The 17,464-nt window shown below is 39.3% G+C and overlaps 1 protein-coding gene across 6 annotated transcripts in view; it reads left to right on the forward strand.

Moving 5' to 3' along the window:
- EPHA7 (EPH receptor A7) overlaps positions 1–17,464 on the forward strand; it is a 167,694-nt gene that overhangs the window by 42,180 nt on the left and 108,050 nt on the right. The window lies entirely within an intron of this gene.

Genomic DNA, 17,464 nt, shown 5'->3' on the forward strand with positions numbered 1-17,464 from the left:
CAGCCTCAGCTTGATATCTCATTCCCTGTAGGCATACATTACTCATTTCAGTTCAGTCACTGAGACTTTGTGTGACAAGCTATAAAAAGCTCTACAATGTTGTGTGTATGGATCTATTTGGTACTTGATAGAGGCAAATCTGATAGAGAACTGTGGATAATCTACTGTTCTCATTTCTCATCACTACTCACCTATCATAGGATGCTAGATAAACTGCTTGCATATGAAAACAGGAGGTATTTTATAAGGCTATGCAATTGGGTGCCATTTGAGGATTATTGGTAATTCTTATGACTGGATGCTTTATATATTGGCATGCCAGGGCAAGTAACTGAAAGCAGGATTTATTTCGAAGCTGTCGCCTGGGGATTCATTCCACTGACCATTTGCAAGAAGCTGGGGTTGGGTTCATAAACATTGTTTGTCTGGTCTTGTTTGTGGTGGTGTATAGTATAGAATACATCTGTGTGGGCTTGCAGACGTGATACAGGACTCACAGAAGACCTATACTCCTTTGGACAGTTAGCAGGGGACCTGGCAGGGTAGCCTTTCTCACACCGGACTAGGCAATTGCATTTAGGCAGCAGTTGAGCCCTGGGTCTCCATAGACTCCAGGGAGAACTTAGCTACTCATTACACATGTAAGCACTAACATATTGACACTGAAGTTCAGGTATTGTAATCTTGGGAGAAATCATGTCCTGAATATTTAATCTGTTGTCAGCTAGGCAGTGGAGATCAAGGGATTAACTTGGATGACTTGTTCTCTAAAAATATTTCTGCTCTGTATCACATTGCTGCAGTTGCTGTTGAAGTTTCTCTCCCAACATCCCCTTTTTTCCTGCTGAAGTCCTCAAGGCAGACTCAGGATGCCCAGGTCCCAATCTGACTTTGTATTTAAACCCGGTGTCAAGAGTTGGCCACCCTTTTCCCTTTGTGTAACTTTCCTGTCGCTGTCTCAGAGGAGACCCATTTGAGATCAGTAGGTCTATTGGACTAGTGTGCTTGCTAGTGATAAGGAGCTGGGTTGTGTAAAGGAAAATTGTCTGACTGAGCAATTAAAAAAAGTTGGGAAGAGAAGTGGAGGAAGAACTGAGCTCCGAGAGAGGACTGCATACCTGTTTTGTTTCCTGTTGCTCAGTCCCATTCCTTGGCTTCTAGTGGACCTCCACAGACTCTCTGCTCCCTGAGTTTGTTCCGTCTTTGTTTTTCTTATAAAATTAACTTTAATTAAAGTTTAATTATGTTTGTGTTTTTACCAATCAGAAAAAATGTTAATATTTAACATAGAAAATTGCAAGGATGGGGAAGAAGGACAGTGGTACTAGAGGACCAGTACGCTTTTGGGTAATGTGGCAGAATTGAAGATGGAAATGTATTAGAGCCCAGGGAGATACCAGGGAATGCTTTCTATTAGTGACAATACCTGCTGTCCCCTGGGCCGTTGCCATGACTTTCACGCCTTCTTGAGATATGTTTTATTTCTTTGGCAGTCCGTCCTTTTGAGAATGAATGAATGATTTTTGAATAGAGCCACCTAATTGAAAGCCTTAAATTCCACCCTAAGTGGAAAACTGAATTCTGCCGTGGGCCATGAGGGCACTTTCCTAACATTGGACAGTGTTTCTTCTGGGAGCTGCATACATGTTACGCGAGGACAAACTGGGCCTTGTTGCCTGTTATAGAATCATAGAATGGTTAGAGTTGGAAGGGATCTCAAAGATCATCTAGTTCCAATCCCCCTGCCATGGGCAGGGAAACCCTCCACTACACCAGGTTGCTCAAAGCCTCATCCAACCTGGCCTTGAACACTTCCAGGGATGGGGCATCTACAGCTTCTCTGGGCAACCAGTTCCACTGCCTCACCACCCTCTGAGTGAAAAATTTCTTCCTTATATCCAATCTAAATCTGCCCTCTTTCAGTTTAAATTCATTCCTCTTGTCCTATCACTATATGCCCTTGTAATAAGTCCCTCTCCAGCTTTCCTGTAGGCCCCCTTTAAGTACTGGAAAGCTGCTATAAGATCACCCTGGAGCCTTCTCTTCTCCAGGCTGAACAGCCCCAACTCTCTCAGCCTGTCTTCATAGCGAGGTGCTCCAGCCCTCGGATCATCTTCGTGGCCCTCCTCTGGACTCGTTCCAGTAGCTCCATGTCCTTCTTGTGTTGGGAACTCCAGAGCTGAACACAGTATTCCCAGGCGGGGTCTCACGAGAGCTGAGTAGAGGGGCAGAATCACTTCCCTCGACCTGCTGGCCACGCTCCTTTTGATACAGCCCAGGATACGGTTGGCTTTCTGGGCTGCCAGCGCACATTGCCGGCTCATGTTGAGCTTCTCATCCGCCAGCACTCCCAAGTCCTTTTCCTCAGGACTGCTCTCAATCCATTCTCCACCCAGCCTGTACTTGTGCTTGGGATTGCCCCAACCCACGTGCAGGACCTTGCACTTGGCCTTGTTGAACTTCATGAGGTTCTCACAGGCCCACCTCTCCAGCCTGTCAAGGTCCCTCTGGATGGCATCCCTTCCCTCCAGCGTGTCCACAACACCACACAACTTGGTGTCATCTGCAAACTTGCTGAGGGTGCACTCGATCCCACTGTCCATGTCACCAACAAATACTGAACTTTATATAAACTTACTTTTTCTGTCTCCACTTCTGTAAACCAGCTTTTCTCTTTTTTTTTTCTTTTTTTTTTCTCTTTTTTTTGTGTTCAGATTTATTTTTTTTTTTGGTAGTGACTACAACAACTTGCTTCCTTCATGGTTTCTCTTTCAGTATCTTGTTCTTTTTCAAATGATTGTGTGCAGTTTCTTGAGCACTGAGGAACCAATATTTGTAAATTTGTCTTTCTAACAGGCTACACAGAGCTGTTTGAAGAATTACTTGCACAGAAGAAAAATCATTTGAGTTACAAATTGTTCACAATTAGGATGCTGGGTCAGTTCTACGTGTGTTGGATAATTCATGTACTGATTTGTCAATTTAAGCCAACAATTAAAGCTTCCCCAAATAAAGAATTCATGTTTTCCCCTCATGATGATGTCACTAGCAAGGAGCATTGAACAATAAGATTGAATCTGTAAAGCAAAACAGTTAGTCCTGAGGACTTGATCTACACTTTAAATAAATTTTGGGGGGAGTTGTTTGGAGTAGGTCTAATCTGATCAATTGTGGTTGGAGTGCATTAATTTGAATATTGGAGCATATCTTCTGGTTATTTTCCTTTTAAAGCAAACCAGTTCACATGCTCTGAGATTACTCTGATGTAAACCAAAACATGTTAAGCAGGGATGATCAGGAAATCACTTCAAAAATACACTCTGGATCCAAACAAAATTGCTAATGCAGATGCTTTCATATTAGCATTCTTTCTATACTCTTTCAGTTTTTAAATGTTGAAACCCAAGACATAAAAAAATAATTATAATAAAAAACACAAGCAGGAATTCTAAGTTTCCAAATCCTTTAAAGTTTTGTAAATGCCTTGGAATGTCAGTATTCTTGGAAATACACATGACAACTGATGAGATGCAGTGGAGATTGTTCCTGTGTCTATGCCACAGTCTCTGCTATGATGTACCTGAGCTGGCTACGTAGTCAGTGACATCTGGGCATAGCCCCTGTAACGGTCGATGTTTGGAATGTGCTATTTACTCAGCTTGTTGGGCTTTTGAAAGCCACACAGAGTTGTCTGCTGCTGTGGCATTACTGTCAGCATCACCTAGATTCAGTGTTGGTATGGCTACATCTGCGCAAGCTACAGCTTTGTAAGGAATTGTGCGGAAACATGCACTGTGTATACTTTTGTACAAGACATAAAACATGCTTTAACATTCAGGTAAATAGTCACTTGAATGAACTCTGGTAGTTTATGAAAATAATTTGATAAATTCAGGAAAGAGAAGTTTGTCAGAGGATATTAAGCAAAGAGATGGAGATGGCTGATAGCTCACGATGGCTAGTGCCTGGTTGTTGGATGTAGGTACCCTCTGTCTGTCCCCTCCTCTCTTTCCTTTTGTAATCTTCTGGCATAGGTCATAGCCAAAACCAAGCCAGTGGTCTAAGTGGACCTTTGATCTTCCTCATTTGCCTTGTCTTTATTGCATGATTCAGGTCATCTGTTGTCCAAGACACTCATTACTTCAGTCAGTGGGTTTATATCAAGCCCTCAGGGCTGTAATTGCTCAGCTGAGTAATTCTGCTAAATTTTTGGAAATTTGTAGAGAGAACTGTGATGGCACACAGTTCCAGTGAACCTGGGCATTGTATTTGCACAGAGCTGTTCTCTTAGGGGGTTTAAAGGATTAAATGTAATAGTAGTGTACACTGAAACAGAAAGTGTGATAATCTTAGTTAAAGAGCTTGATTAGGTGGCAGAAGCAGCGTGGAAGTTCGCAGCGTTTTTAGTGAAAAATTCTTTTGTATGGTTACATGAATATCCTCTTGTCTGCTCTAACAAAAAGAAAGTTCACGTTTTAAGATTACTCCGTGCTGGCTCCATACAGCTTCCTTGGGTATCTAGCCCCTTTGTTTTGCAGTGGCGTTTAATCACTTGCAGTATCATACACTCTTCAACCATGCACATTATCCCTTAATTATATACGACTAAGCCCCTCTTGACTGCAAGACATGCTGTTTGTTCAAACGCACTTACAAATCCATTTTCTTATCAGTTCTTTGCTGAACATTTACACAACGGGGAACTGTTTAAATATGAAAATAAACCTTTTTTAAAAAAATTGTTTGACCCACCCACCTGGCCTCCATCTGTGATTGTGCTGTCTCTGCAATCTGTTGTCTGCTTTTCCTCAGCGTGTTCTTTATCTTTTTGGATGGCTGCTATCTCTGAGCGGCTTTATTGCCCCTCCCTGTTTTCTCTGTGCTTAGTAGAAAGTGACATTTCCAAATCATAAGGATCAGCCAGGCAGATTTGATACGCTCTCTGCTATAAAACACACTTCTGCTCGGAGTATGCAATTAGTAAAGACAACTTCATTTCACAGTATCACAACTCATGCTGTACTATTTGGAATTAAAGCATTATGTGAATCTGGGAAGTTTTCTCATAAAAACTTGTAGCAGATAAATCTGTCAGAGTTAGCAATTTTTTTTCTTACCACAGACTTACTGAAGCAAACCCAGAAGAAGTTTCTTCATGTTTTATTCTAGTTCAGTTTCATATCAGTTTATTACTATGGTAATGCTTTTCCTTTATATTTATATTTATATTTATATTTATATTTATATTTATATTTATATTTATATTTATATTTATATTTATATTCTTTATTTTTTATTTATTTTTATTTTTATTTTTATTTTTATTTTATTTTTATTTTTTCATTAAAGGGGAAATGTGTGTTTGTAATCTCTTAATAAACAGATATTCTAATCTTCAGATAACGAGGTTAAATCCATTTTTATTGTGAAAGAGTATAGGTAAATACTTTCGCAGGCAGTTTAAATTTCCAGTATATGCACTGATAAAAATTTAGTTGTCTTCAGTGAACAAGGGACAGAATCTCTTCTTAAAGAAAGTAGAGTGTGTTTTTTGTGTTCTTTCTGGAAGTATTTCTATTTCTTCCCATTCCAAGCCCAATGTTACTGTGGAGAACAGTTACTTTTTTGCATTAAAGTTCCTCCAAAACACCACAATGGCTTGATAGGCATGAGCACATTTTTCTGAGTAAGTAGGACAATCAACATTAAACGTAGGACTATCTGAGACTAAGAATTGCAGCTAAAGTTATTTTTAGATTCTGTAGTGCTGTTGAGCAGAAGTGGAGTCATTTCTCTCTTGTGGATTCTTAGAAGCTGGTCTTTTGTTTGGATGGTTTTGCCTGCTGTATAATGATGGCCTTGAGGAATGTGTTACAGAAACCTGTGAAAAATTTCTTCTGGATTGAGGCCTGGAATGGTAATGGTAGATCATTGTCCAAAGGAAACAAAAATGTGTTATTAAGTTATTTTAATTTCATTTCAATTGGAAAGCTTATAGAGATGCCTGCTTCTGTTCTATTTTATGAGTAAGCCCTCCAGATTTATTTCTTGCCAGCCAATTATTAAACACCATTAGAGTTAAATTAAATTAAACATCCACATCAAGTTGATTGTCTCAAAGCTTCAGGAAGTCTACAGCAACAGATCTATTTGCATGACTTCCTTTACAAGAGAACTTTGTAGAATCATAGAATCATAGAATGGTTAGAGTTGGAAGGAACCTCAAAAGATCATCTAGTTCCAACCCCTCTGTCATGGGCAGGGAAAACCTCGACTACACCAGGTTGCCCAAAGCCTCATCCAACCTGGCCTTGAAAAATTCCAGGGATGGGGCATCTACAACTTCTCTGGGCAACCTGTTCCAGTGCCTCACCACCCTCTGAGTGAAAAATTTCTTCCTCATATCCAATCTAAATCTCTCCTCTTACAGTTTAAATCCATTGCCCCTTGTCCTATCACTACACACCCTTGTAAAAAGTCCCTCTCCATATCGTTGAACCGTATAATCTAAGCCTTGAACCATATAATCTAAGCCTTCCCCAAAAGACCTCTGTTATTTTGCAAGGTACAAAACAATTTCATGAAAGGACTTCAGATGATCTGAAATCCTAGGAAACTCTCCCGTTATATTTGTATCTGGACAGTTATTGTAAGGCAGGATTTTGGGGCATCAGGAGGGAGTAATCTGTGTGAAGAAGGTGTCTATGGCATGAAGATAGACAGAATGAGTAAACCTGGTGCTGTTCTCTCCACAGAAGTACAAGAAGCTACTCAGGTTATATTTTTGAAAGAAGTGGTTCCACCATTTCTCAGCCCCCTGCTCCTGTACTGTGCCTTCATGGACATTTATTGAACTGGATTGAGGAACCAATAAAAGCAACAGCACAAAATTAGTTTTACAGTAGTACATCAGAAGATTTTCTAAATAAGACTTTAGTGACATGTGAATGATTGTGCCTGTATAATAAAATATTTTTTATGTCTTGCAGAAGTAGATTGCTGTTGGGGAACTCCTTTGTCAGTATAGGTGCATCTACATAGTATTTTGGACATCAGTGTTGAGCCTTTGAGCAAACCCAGCCTGAGTGCATGTCCAGGCTTTTAGAGACAAGTGTTATGTGAACTTCATGGTGTCCTGGGAAGGAAAACTTGGCCTTATATCTTCCAGCTGGCCTGAGCCAACACTGTACCACCCATGCCTGCCCATGGTTTGGGTCAGGCAGGTGAGTCAATGTAGGGACTCTCCCGGAAAGCCTCCGAGGGGCAGATCCAGTCTGTGGGCAGCCTGGGAAGTGCCTAGCTGCAGGCATCTGCTCTTCCTGGGGCAGTGTAAGCCGTCAGTGCCCCACAGCCATGAGACTTGTACTTTAAGGAATGGCTCTGAAGGATGAGAGGCAAATTGGAAACTTCAGTCTCCGCATACCTAGATCTCTTTGGCTGTCAGATCTGGCTGATGTGTTATGACAGAGCAAAACTTAACCCATATTTTCAGTGTCCCTCTGTTGATAATTTAAAAGCAACTCCACCAGAAAAGCTATCACTACTCTTCCCTTCACCAGTTCATGTTTCTTCTCCTGGAATTTTCTTGGTGTTGCTCCCAGGAAGGGAGAAGAGGGGCAGCCAGGGAGTGAGATGGTTTTTGCGGATATTTGGAAACTGCTTTTGTGGGGCTTGATGAAAAACAGTGACTTCCTGATCAGAGGACTCTGACAGCCAAGCTGGGAAGACCATGACTGTTCATTTGGCAAGGGAGATGAGAGCCTTTGGGGTGCTTAATGGGCATTAGAGATGCTTATGTCAGGGGACACATCCACTGCTTCATATAAAAGGTCATCGTCTCGTAGTGTGTTGCAGCAGCGCTCTGTAGTGGGTTGCTATTTAGAGTAAGATGGTCTTTTTTTGTTAGTTTGATTTGAGGTAATGAGGCTAAAAGATTATAAAATAATGGAGTTGCTTAAAAAAATCAGTAAAAGAGGAAAAAATAGCAGGTCCTACCTAGTAACCAGTACTTTCATATTCCACTGTACATTTCTACCTTTAATATAATAGAATTATAGAATCATTTAGATTGGAAAAGACCTTGAAGTTATCAAATCCAACCGTTAACCTAACACTGCCAAATTCACCATTAAACCATGTCCCTAAGCACCACATCTACATGTCTTTTGAATATCTTCAGGCATAGGGACTCAACCATTTCCCTGGGCAGCCTGTTCCAATGCCTGACAACCCTTTCTGTGAAGAAATTTTTCCTCGTGTTCAATCTAAATCTCCCCTGGAGCAACTTGAGGTCATTTCCTTTTGTCCTATCACTTGTTATTTGGGAGAAGAGACTGACACGCACCTCGTAACAATCTCCTTTCAGGTAGTTGTAGAGAGCGATAAGGTCTCCCCTGAGCCTCCTTTTCTCCAGGCTAAACAACCCCAGTTCCCTCAGCCTCTCCTCATAAGACTTGTGCTCTAGACCCTTCACTGGCTTCATTGCTCTTCTTTGGATGTACTCCAGCACCTCAATGTCTTTCTTGTAATGAGAGGCTCAAAACTGAACACGGTATTCAAGGTTAAAGATTTTTTTGTTAAACCCAAAGACCTTTGCTACATTGGAAAGTCAGGTAAGAACACCATGGGAATCTCATTGGCTTTAAATTCAAAGATATTTTTTCAAACTATTTTTATATTTTCCCAAAGGATTTCTCAATGATCAGTTTTTACTGTATTTTTATTTAGAAGACAAGCAAACTCAAAATAGCACCCCCCTGAGTTACATTATTTTCATTACTGCTTGGAGCTTTTTTGATATATTTTTTTCTCTTCAGTGCACAAGAAACCTTCCCTAAGACATGTTGGCAATTGCAAAGCCTGAATGTGGATTAAATACCTGAAAAGGTTCAATTGTGTATGAGTATGGCTGTACAGAACCTGTGTGATGTCACAGGAGTTGAGTCATAGAACTGCCACTGTCGAAGTCTCTACTGAACTCATTTAAGTGACAACACTGTATAAGGCAATCTAGCTACATTGTAGATGATAAGGAATTTTTTAGTGCCTTGTTGTTTGAGGTACACCCAAAGACTAGGGAAGCAAAAAGTTAAAGAAAAAGCTCATGAGAATAATCTGTTGTATTAATTTCATCACCAGTACTTTTTTGTTTGTTTGTTTCTCACGGATGTCAGAGTTGAATTTTCTACAAGTTAAAGAAGAAAAAGAGACAAAGATTAAATGCAAGAACGTGTTGACATTTAGCATAAATTTTTCATACGTCTGTTTAGAAACAAAAGCACCACTTACACTGTAGTTTGCATAGTCAATTTCTTTTCGTTGCAGCAATGTCTGTTGTCTGCTGATGCACCTAAGGGATGTGTTGTTCTGCTCAGTTAGATAATCATGCAACTTTCCTATCAGAACATCATAACTTCCATAATGTAGGTGCATTGGTGGTCTTAGAGTTGCTGAATTCTTAGCCACTGTAGTTTTAACAGATTTTTTTAGTAAAAATGTGAAAAGTTCATAATTAAATATTACCAGGTCAGTAAAAGAGGAAAAAACAAAAACCAAAACCCAAAGATGCAGAAGCTATGCACAAATCAAGTGCATTTTCCTCTTAATTTTCTGACTTATCGAGAACCTGCTGAGGAACACAGATAAAATTTCTGCTGCTTTCAAAACTTTGGGCATGGATTCAATTTTTTTGTGACAAAGCTACACCATGTCCTGCAAAGTGTGGAGCATTTGCTCCCAATCTGGCTGTCTAGCTGTCACTCAATGCTGTACAGAAGCTACTTGAGCACCTTGCAGACCTATTCTTGAGGGAAGGGCATGGTGGAAGAAAAGAAAAAAAAAAGGAAAAGAATGAATGAGAAAGCCAGAATATCTTTTCTCCTTTCATTTCTTTACCCCACCTTTCACTTTCAAACTCTGTTCAGTAATAGAGTTGCGTCTGTCTGCATTTGTATGTCTTTGTATCTCTCACATATTAATTTCCCCCACATTTTCATGATGGCTTTATATTTGTGGTTCCCCAGAGAGTTAATAGGAGGCACATGCCCAAGTCCTTGCAAACTCTGAAAACGCAGAGAAACATTATGACTATGTCACAGCCTCAATGCACAGCTTTTAACTTACTCAGTTAAGTACGCTCAGACTATGCTAGAGTTTCTTTAATTGACGTTTGTGTACTTACTCAGAATCATTAGATTCAAAGTAACACTTTACTATTACAGAATGGTGACATTGGGTATTCTTTGACTTGTGAGAGGTATGCTTCAACCTGATTAGCCTTGTCCTTGTGTATAAATTAGCCAGGAAAACACCAGAGTATTTCTTTGTGCCTATATTTCTTTGCAGCTAGGTAAGTCAAAAAGGCACACATCACGACATACTTGTTTTTTTTAAGCAGATTTGTAGAGAGGTAAAGGCTTCACTTTATTTGGTGGAAAAACTGAAATAAGTTACTATTGCTTAGCAAGCATTCTATTTCTGGATCTCTATTTGTGTGAATAGCAGTATGTGAACATTTCTTAAAAGATATTAGCAGGACTATGGACAACGAGGGCATATTAGGCTTGGGAAATGAATACGAGTTCTGAGAGATTCCTGACAGGCAACAGCAAACATTCGGTGGATGATGGTATGCAGCCACAGGACAGCCCTATTTAGATATGTCATTCACACTATAGCTGAGGCACTATTAAGAGTCTTGAGTTTACTCTGGCTAAACCATACAACATAATTCCTTGGTTGAAACATGAATAATCTTTAGATGCTATTGCAGTTTAAAAATCAAGCTAAAATAAACGTCTTTTTCAGCTATACATCTATCATTGCATAGTAGTTAGACAAATAAAATACTACAGTCTGAGCTCCTTATAAAACAATATATATTAGGTGCCAGAGAAGGCATAACAGATGCCATCTCTCACTATAAAAATAATTTACAGTTTCAAACATAGTCATGACTTGAATGTACACAAATTATTAGAAAAAGGGATCAGAGGTTATAAAGTCTCCTTTTGTTACTGAATTTCTTATGTCTAATATTTCACATTGAAATCCACATTTGGGAATTAGATTATAATGGCCTGCTTTCAGTTTATCTAAACTTTTTGGATACGTTGGCTAAAAAGTGCCTGTGGCTGATGTTATGATCTACCAGCAAAATATCTCGTAGGAGAATAACACCCCCCAAATTATTTTCAAAATTTTATTTTTGATACTGTGGAAGATTAAACATTTTGTATTTCTGGTGTCTCCCATGCCAAATTGTCATATGTTTGTAGCAGGTTAATACAGAAGGGGGTTGACAAATCTTGCTATAATCACTACCCCATGTTGTTTTCATCCTCCTTGTCTGCTGCTCATTTTCTATGTGAAAAACCCTAATATATCAGTGACAGGAGGTCTGGATTTGTGGCCGACTGTTATAATTACTCCCACTGAGGCACTGTCAATAGGATTAAAATAAAGATTCTGGACCTGTCCATCGTAGATGAGGTCAGCAACACTAGCAGTGGGAGTACTGTTTCTGCAAGCTGTGCTTTCAGTCCTGAGTTATGGAACCATAGACATTAATATGAAGCAAATATTTGAAAGCTCCAGTGGAAAAAGACCAGCCTTTTTTCTGCATTAGCTAAAATATCCATCTGTAATAAATAATCTAACAGCATCCATCTATGTCCTGACCATACATATATGTATGTTAATTTTCAAATGTATCGGAGCCCCAGAGATTTTCAATTACAGAACAATCCATTTTGCATTTTATAATTAATAAAGTCTTTGCAGCTGCATAACTTCATCCAGGAAACATCTGCACAAACTCCTTGTGTATACATAATTTCTGTGAAAAGAGGGTGAGTGGAATTGTCTTTAATGTTTGCAGGCTTGGGGAGAGTAGAAAAGTAGGGAGTTGACTGAGATAACACAAAACAAATCACAGGAATGTCCACACAGATATAAAACAAATTCTACCCCCTGCATGTAGAAAAAAATACAATGGATAGGATCACTTTAACATATAGTCAACTTACTTTATTCAAGTGAAGAGGAGGGAGAAACCGACGGAAAAACCTGAGCTCTCCTGCGTTGGGCAGTCATTTTGCCATGTTTCTCAAGGTGAACCCTAAGTTCATAAGTAATACTGCTCTGATTGAAACTCGGTGATTACTCCTTTGCCATCCTTTGATGCTGAGTTTGAAAAAGTATCATTTTGTAAACATTAGTTTAGTCTTCCTCAGTGTGCATGAAACAATGGCATGTACGCCACTAGAACTTACTCTTGACGGCAAACTCAGGGAATGGTGAGCAAACCAGAATAAACAGACAATTTCTCTTGCTCTACTACCACAGTATGTCATCCTTTTCTGCCCTCACACCGGTATACTTTTTATAATGGGATCAATCAGTAATTAGTGCAGTCGCCTCCTTGCAACTCATGACGTTTCATTATTTTCATATAAACTCTAAAATCGTTATCAAAAGCCGTGTTCAATCAAGTGTCTAACATGCTGAAACTGTTGTGTGCCCTGTAAGTCTGAAGCTGATATGCCACCTTGAAGCCTTGCGCTTCTACAAATGGAGATTTCTTTTTCAATTTGTTTGTATTATTGTAGTAGCAAACAATTTTCTTGATTAATGTGTTGCTGCCCTAGAACTGTTTACTTTTTCTCCCTTGGTTATATAAACATCAGTTGTTGCACGTCACTCATAGCCCTCACCATATTTCTATCATCCCTCCCAGTTTAAGTTCCCTGGCTCTCCTAGAAGCGAAATGTATCTCCATAGTGTTTATAGTGGAAAAGTTACATAAAAATGAGCAGTACTTAACATGTCCATTTTTCCCTTTTTCCTGTCCCACAAGTGGGACTCCAGACTGCTGTTTGCTGCTCTCTACATCTGCCTTCATTCCCCCTTCCAGAGTTTCTTGGACTTTTTTTTTTATAAATATGAAAAGAAAATATACATTATTTGATCTCTGCCAGGCCACTAAAGCATGTGATGAGCTCATAGCAGAGAAGCTGCTATTTTTCTACATAAGCTACAGTCAGCATCTCTAGTTACAACAGCTAATGCCTTTTTGTGCCACAGATGTGGCATCGTAGTTTGTAGTAGTGTGTGTTAATTCCTCGGTATTTACTCGTGGCTTTGCAGTATTCCATTATTTTCAGTATTTGTCTAGGCCCTTAAACGACACCTGACACATGGACTCAGAATCTTTGTAATCAAGTGTTCAAGGCCAGTCTGGATGAGGCTTTGAGCAACCTGATCTAGTGGAGGGTGTCCCTGCCCATGGCAGGGGGGTTGGAAGTAGATGATCTTTGATGTCCCTTTCAATCCAAACCATTCTATGATTCTATGATTGCACTGACCGCAGTGGCATATAAGGAGTATTCAGGCGAGCACCGTGCACTGACACTGCAACCTCGTCCAGCCGTGTATTAGACCCTACAGATACGGTGTGTCCTTGTTACGACTGAGTGCTACTGGATGTACAAGAAGAAAGTAACTTAGTCCAAGCCAAGAAAGACTACTGGTGTCATCTTCACCAGGGTCTTTCATCGTGCACAGACAGAATAGCGTGCCACTTTATCTAGGGCTTTCAGTCAAGGCAGTTTAAATATGAAATGACAATGCCCTGCTCAGTTTCAAACCGCAGCTCCACAGCGTAAGGAGGTTCTCTCATCTGAGGGCCGTTCACATCGTCTTAGTATTTCACTGTGGAACTCTGCCAGCTTCCCAACAAGAGAAACCTCTTTGCTTTGCAGAGGAGGTGAGAAGATTTGCTCTAAGGAGTAGCCATGGCTGTGGCAGACAAGTAAACAGATCCAAGGTGCCGGATAGCCCTGGGGGAGGTCACTGGTGGTCAGTCCCTAACAGTTGTGAGGCTGATATTAAGCAAAGAATTGAGCCTTGGCTGAAGCTTAGCTTTCCTATTGATTTTGTTGTATATGGGGAAAGAATTAGCAACTAAGTTTTGCATTATTTGATCACTGGTTTAGATTAGGCTGGTAGGTGTTATTCTGCGTCTTTGTGCTGTCAGTAAAGTTGAGTGCTCTTGGTTTGAAACCCTTTCCTGGAACGTGTAAGACTTTGGAGCAGCTGTTTGAACAAAACGGGAGCTTCATCTGGAAAGAGCTGTTCTATTAAATTAGCAGCTGTAAATGACACACCACAGTGAATGGAAGTAAATTTATTTTGTGCTGGCTTTCTTCCCTTTCCCCTCCACCCCCTTGTCTTTTCCAGTACCCCAGAAGCCTTTCAGTAGCAAAACAACTTCTGGATCTTGCTTGAGGAAAATCAAATAAGTTCACATTTTACTCAGATGAACAATAATGAGGATTATGGCTACAACATCAGAGTGCTGCCTCGCCAGTTATACCCTCCTGCCTATCTGCCATCATTGCTTGAGATCTGTGCCTTGATTTACAGTATAGGCTCCCTTTATAGGGAAGAAGTGCTGCTGATGGGTGCTCTCCTGCACTAATGAATTGAAATGTTAAAAAGGGTGTGATCAAATGTAATTTGAGTTGCCTCAAACTTTGCCATGAGATACTTTTGTGGAACAATACCTGTAATTATCACCTTTAGATTTGCATATAGGGAACTCTGAGTAATATTTTGTCAATGTGTGAGTTTTTTTATAGTTGGCATTTTTTTAATGCTGCTCATGAACGTAGTGGCAGTGGGGACTTTGTACTACCTGTCCTTGAGATCTTAATAATATTACATAAATAACTAAACTGGATAAAAATAGGTGGATTTAGAATAGATTAGAACAAAAAAATGTACTTAAATTACTTGTAATATTAAAAAAATCACCATGGCAATTTGGCAAGATAGAACAAAAGGAGGGGAAAAAAAGAGGCAAAAAAATATTTTTGAATGGTTCTTTCCCATCTATGATCTGTAGTAGATCTCTGGAAAGTCATCATACCTTGATAAGTGGTCTATGCAACAGCCTGTTTTCAGTTGTAAGTTTCTTGGCAAGGAAGATGATATATGTTAAAAACAGATAAAGTTTCATAGCTCCTTGATTTTTGAACAATAGAAGTATTCTAGTATTAGGCTGAAAAAAAACAGATTTTTTATGACAAATTCAAATTTATGAAGAAAAATGGGAAAATAATTTAGTTGTATTCCTCCAATGAGTACTTTTAATTATGATATGTACCCTTGTGTACCCTCCTTTCTAAGTAGCTATAAAGTTTTTAAAATCCTTTTTAAAAGCACTCTTTTCATATTGTTAAAAATTTCATTGCTGGAATATTCTTCCCCTTGTATTTATGGGTTGTATAAATTGAAAGGATGGTTATTAAATGTCGTCACAAGCCTCTTATTGGAAAAAAAGCTAATGGAACTGCAGCATTGTATGAGTGCCTGAACCTGCTGCCTGTGGTATGCTGTGTGGAAGAATAAATGGCTTTCAGTCATGTAAACTAGTCACAGGCATTCAGATCCTTTGAACTCTAATAAGAAATGAACACTTACTTTAAATAGTAAGTGACTAAGCATATAAATGTCTTGATCAAGTCATCAGAAAAAAAAAATGAAAAGGGGTTTTCTGTTTACGTTTTGTTATTTCTGTCTGAAATCTCTATTTTACCCTCTGCGTCTTTGCTTTGTGATGTTCCCTGCTGAGAAGGACAGACTGGAAACACAGTAGGGATCTTTGCCTTTTAAGTTGCTCTTTGCTTTGCAGAGGGCTGCATGCTGGAAGACCCGTTGTATTTGTCCAGTGTTTTGCTCAGTATGAGAGGAACATGACTATTTAAGAAAGGCAGGAAACTATTATTTGGTAATTTTAGCTACATTTCAATTGCAAGTACTGAAAGAGCAGACAGAAGTTTAAATATATGTCTTGAGGTACACGCATACAAATCAGTTCAGCTTTTGTGCTCTTTGTCTTTGGTCAGGAAATTCTGAAACAGTCTTGAATGAAGGTGTAAAAGGATAATTCTGAGTTCAATTTACCACAACTATGAATTCATGGGTCATGTTTATCCGAAGCGTTTCTCCAAAATTCTTCCTTTCTTCTTTTCTAAATAGCATATGTAACAGCTACTGTGACAGAATCAAACTATAGCATGTTTTACAAGCAGGGCTAGATTTTCTTCTAATGCAAACTCGTGCCCCTTTGTCAAAGTCAAAGGATACATGGTTTGCATGCTAATTTTCTCTGCCAGGTAATTTAGCTTCCATCCACTGTTTTTGTCGGCATGGCAAACTCTAAATGTTGTGATGATTTCTATCCTTTAGGTATATTTTTCTGTAGAAAGTTAGTATATTAATAGAGAGTAACAGACGGCCAGAATTTCCTATCACTTTACTGGTATGATCCACTATTGATTTTCCTAATTCATCAGCTTTAATCTACTGCTATCTCAAGTATTACCACTTTTTTTTTTCTCTCAGTTGCATAAAATTCATCAGATTAATAAGAGTCATGTTGCTGTAGCTACACCGTGAGTCCAGTCCAAAGGCTATTAAAGTCAAAGATACTCCTTGACTTAGTGAGATTTGGATAAATCTCATTGTTTTCATGCTCTTTCCATCACTGCAGTGTCATCCAACTGAAATAACTGTTCCAAATATCAGTCTCTTTGGATACTTTGCATTTCTGTTCTGAGAAAATATCCAAGCAAATATGAATATAACCAAAGTAAATTCTGTCTCTCTGAATTCAGAATGGCTATTTAACTAGCTTTAATGTTTTGATACCGAATACTAAGTTTCACCTGCTCTCCCTTTTCTTTGCATACAGGTGATTGCATAAGAAGGTTAGACTATCTGTTAGGGTTGGAAAAAAAAAAAAAAAGAATAGAATAGTGTGGTTGAAAAAGCCTCTGCTTTGTTAGAAAGTTCTGGAGTACTTTTGTGTTCTGTTTTTCATGTTGAGAATGTTTGTAAGTTTGCCCATAACCTCAGTGCTGAAATGGAGTCTTAATCTGTTTCCAGTTTTAGCGTTGTCTGATCCCCACTTCCTTCTTCCTCATCCCCTACAGCTCTCATAGTTTATCCATTCTTAAGCTGGCTGTCTAGGTTACAGTTCTTGGCTTGTAAGAATCACTATAGGTGTGTTTTATGGGTGTTTCTGCTTTGGGAACTGTGGCAATAGCTGATAAAAGTATTTCTAAACATCAGGTTTGGAACACAGCACATTTTTTACTTCCATGGGTTCACAGCGGGCAAACTAAAGCATGAAATGATCTTATATGTATATTTCCAAGTATCTACCCTTTAATTTTCCCTTGAAAGTTTTAGTGAATGCATTTCAGCCTAGTTGTCTCTCTGTGAAACTGGAAAAAACAGTTGTGCAGCTTATGCTCTCTGCCCTCCTCCTCTTTCTGCTTTTTCCTACCAGCGTCGTCTGTCCAACAAGCGTTCATGCCTCGTTCTTTCCTCGGGATCAGGGTTCACCAGTGGGGTACAGCTTCTCTGGGTTTCTTAGATCAGGGAAGAGTAGCCTTTG

The sequence above is a fragment of the Tauraco erythrolophus genome, chromosome 2 (assembly GCF_009769465.1).
Source record: "Tauraco erythrolophus isolate bTauEry1 chromosome 2, bTauEry1.pri, whole genome shotgun sequence".
Taxonomy (NCBI): domain Eukaryota; kingdom Metazoa; phylum Chordata; class Aves; order Musophagiformes; family Musophagidae; genus Tauraco; species Tauraco erythrolophus.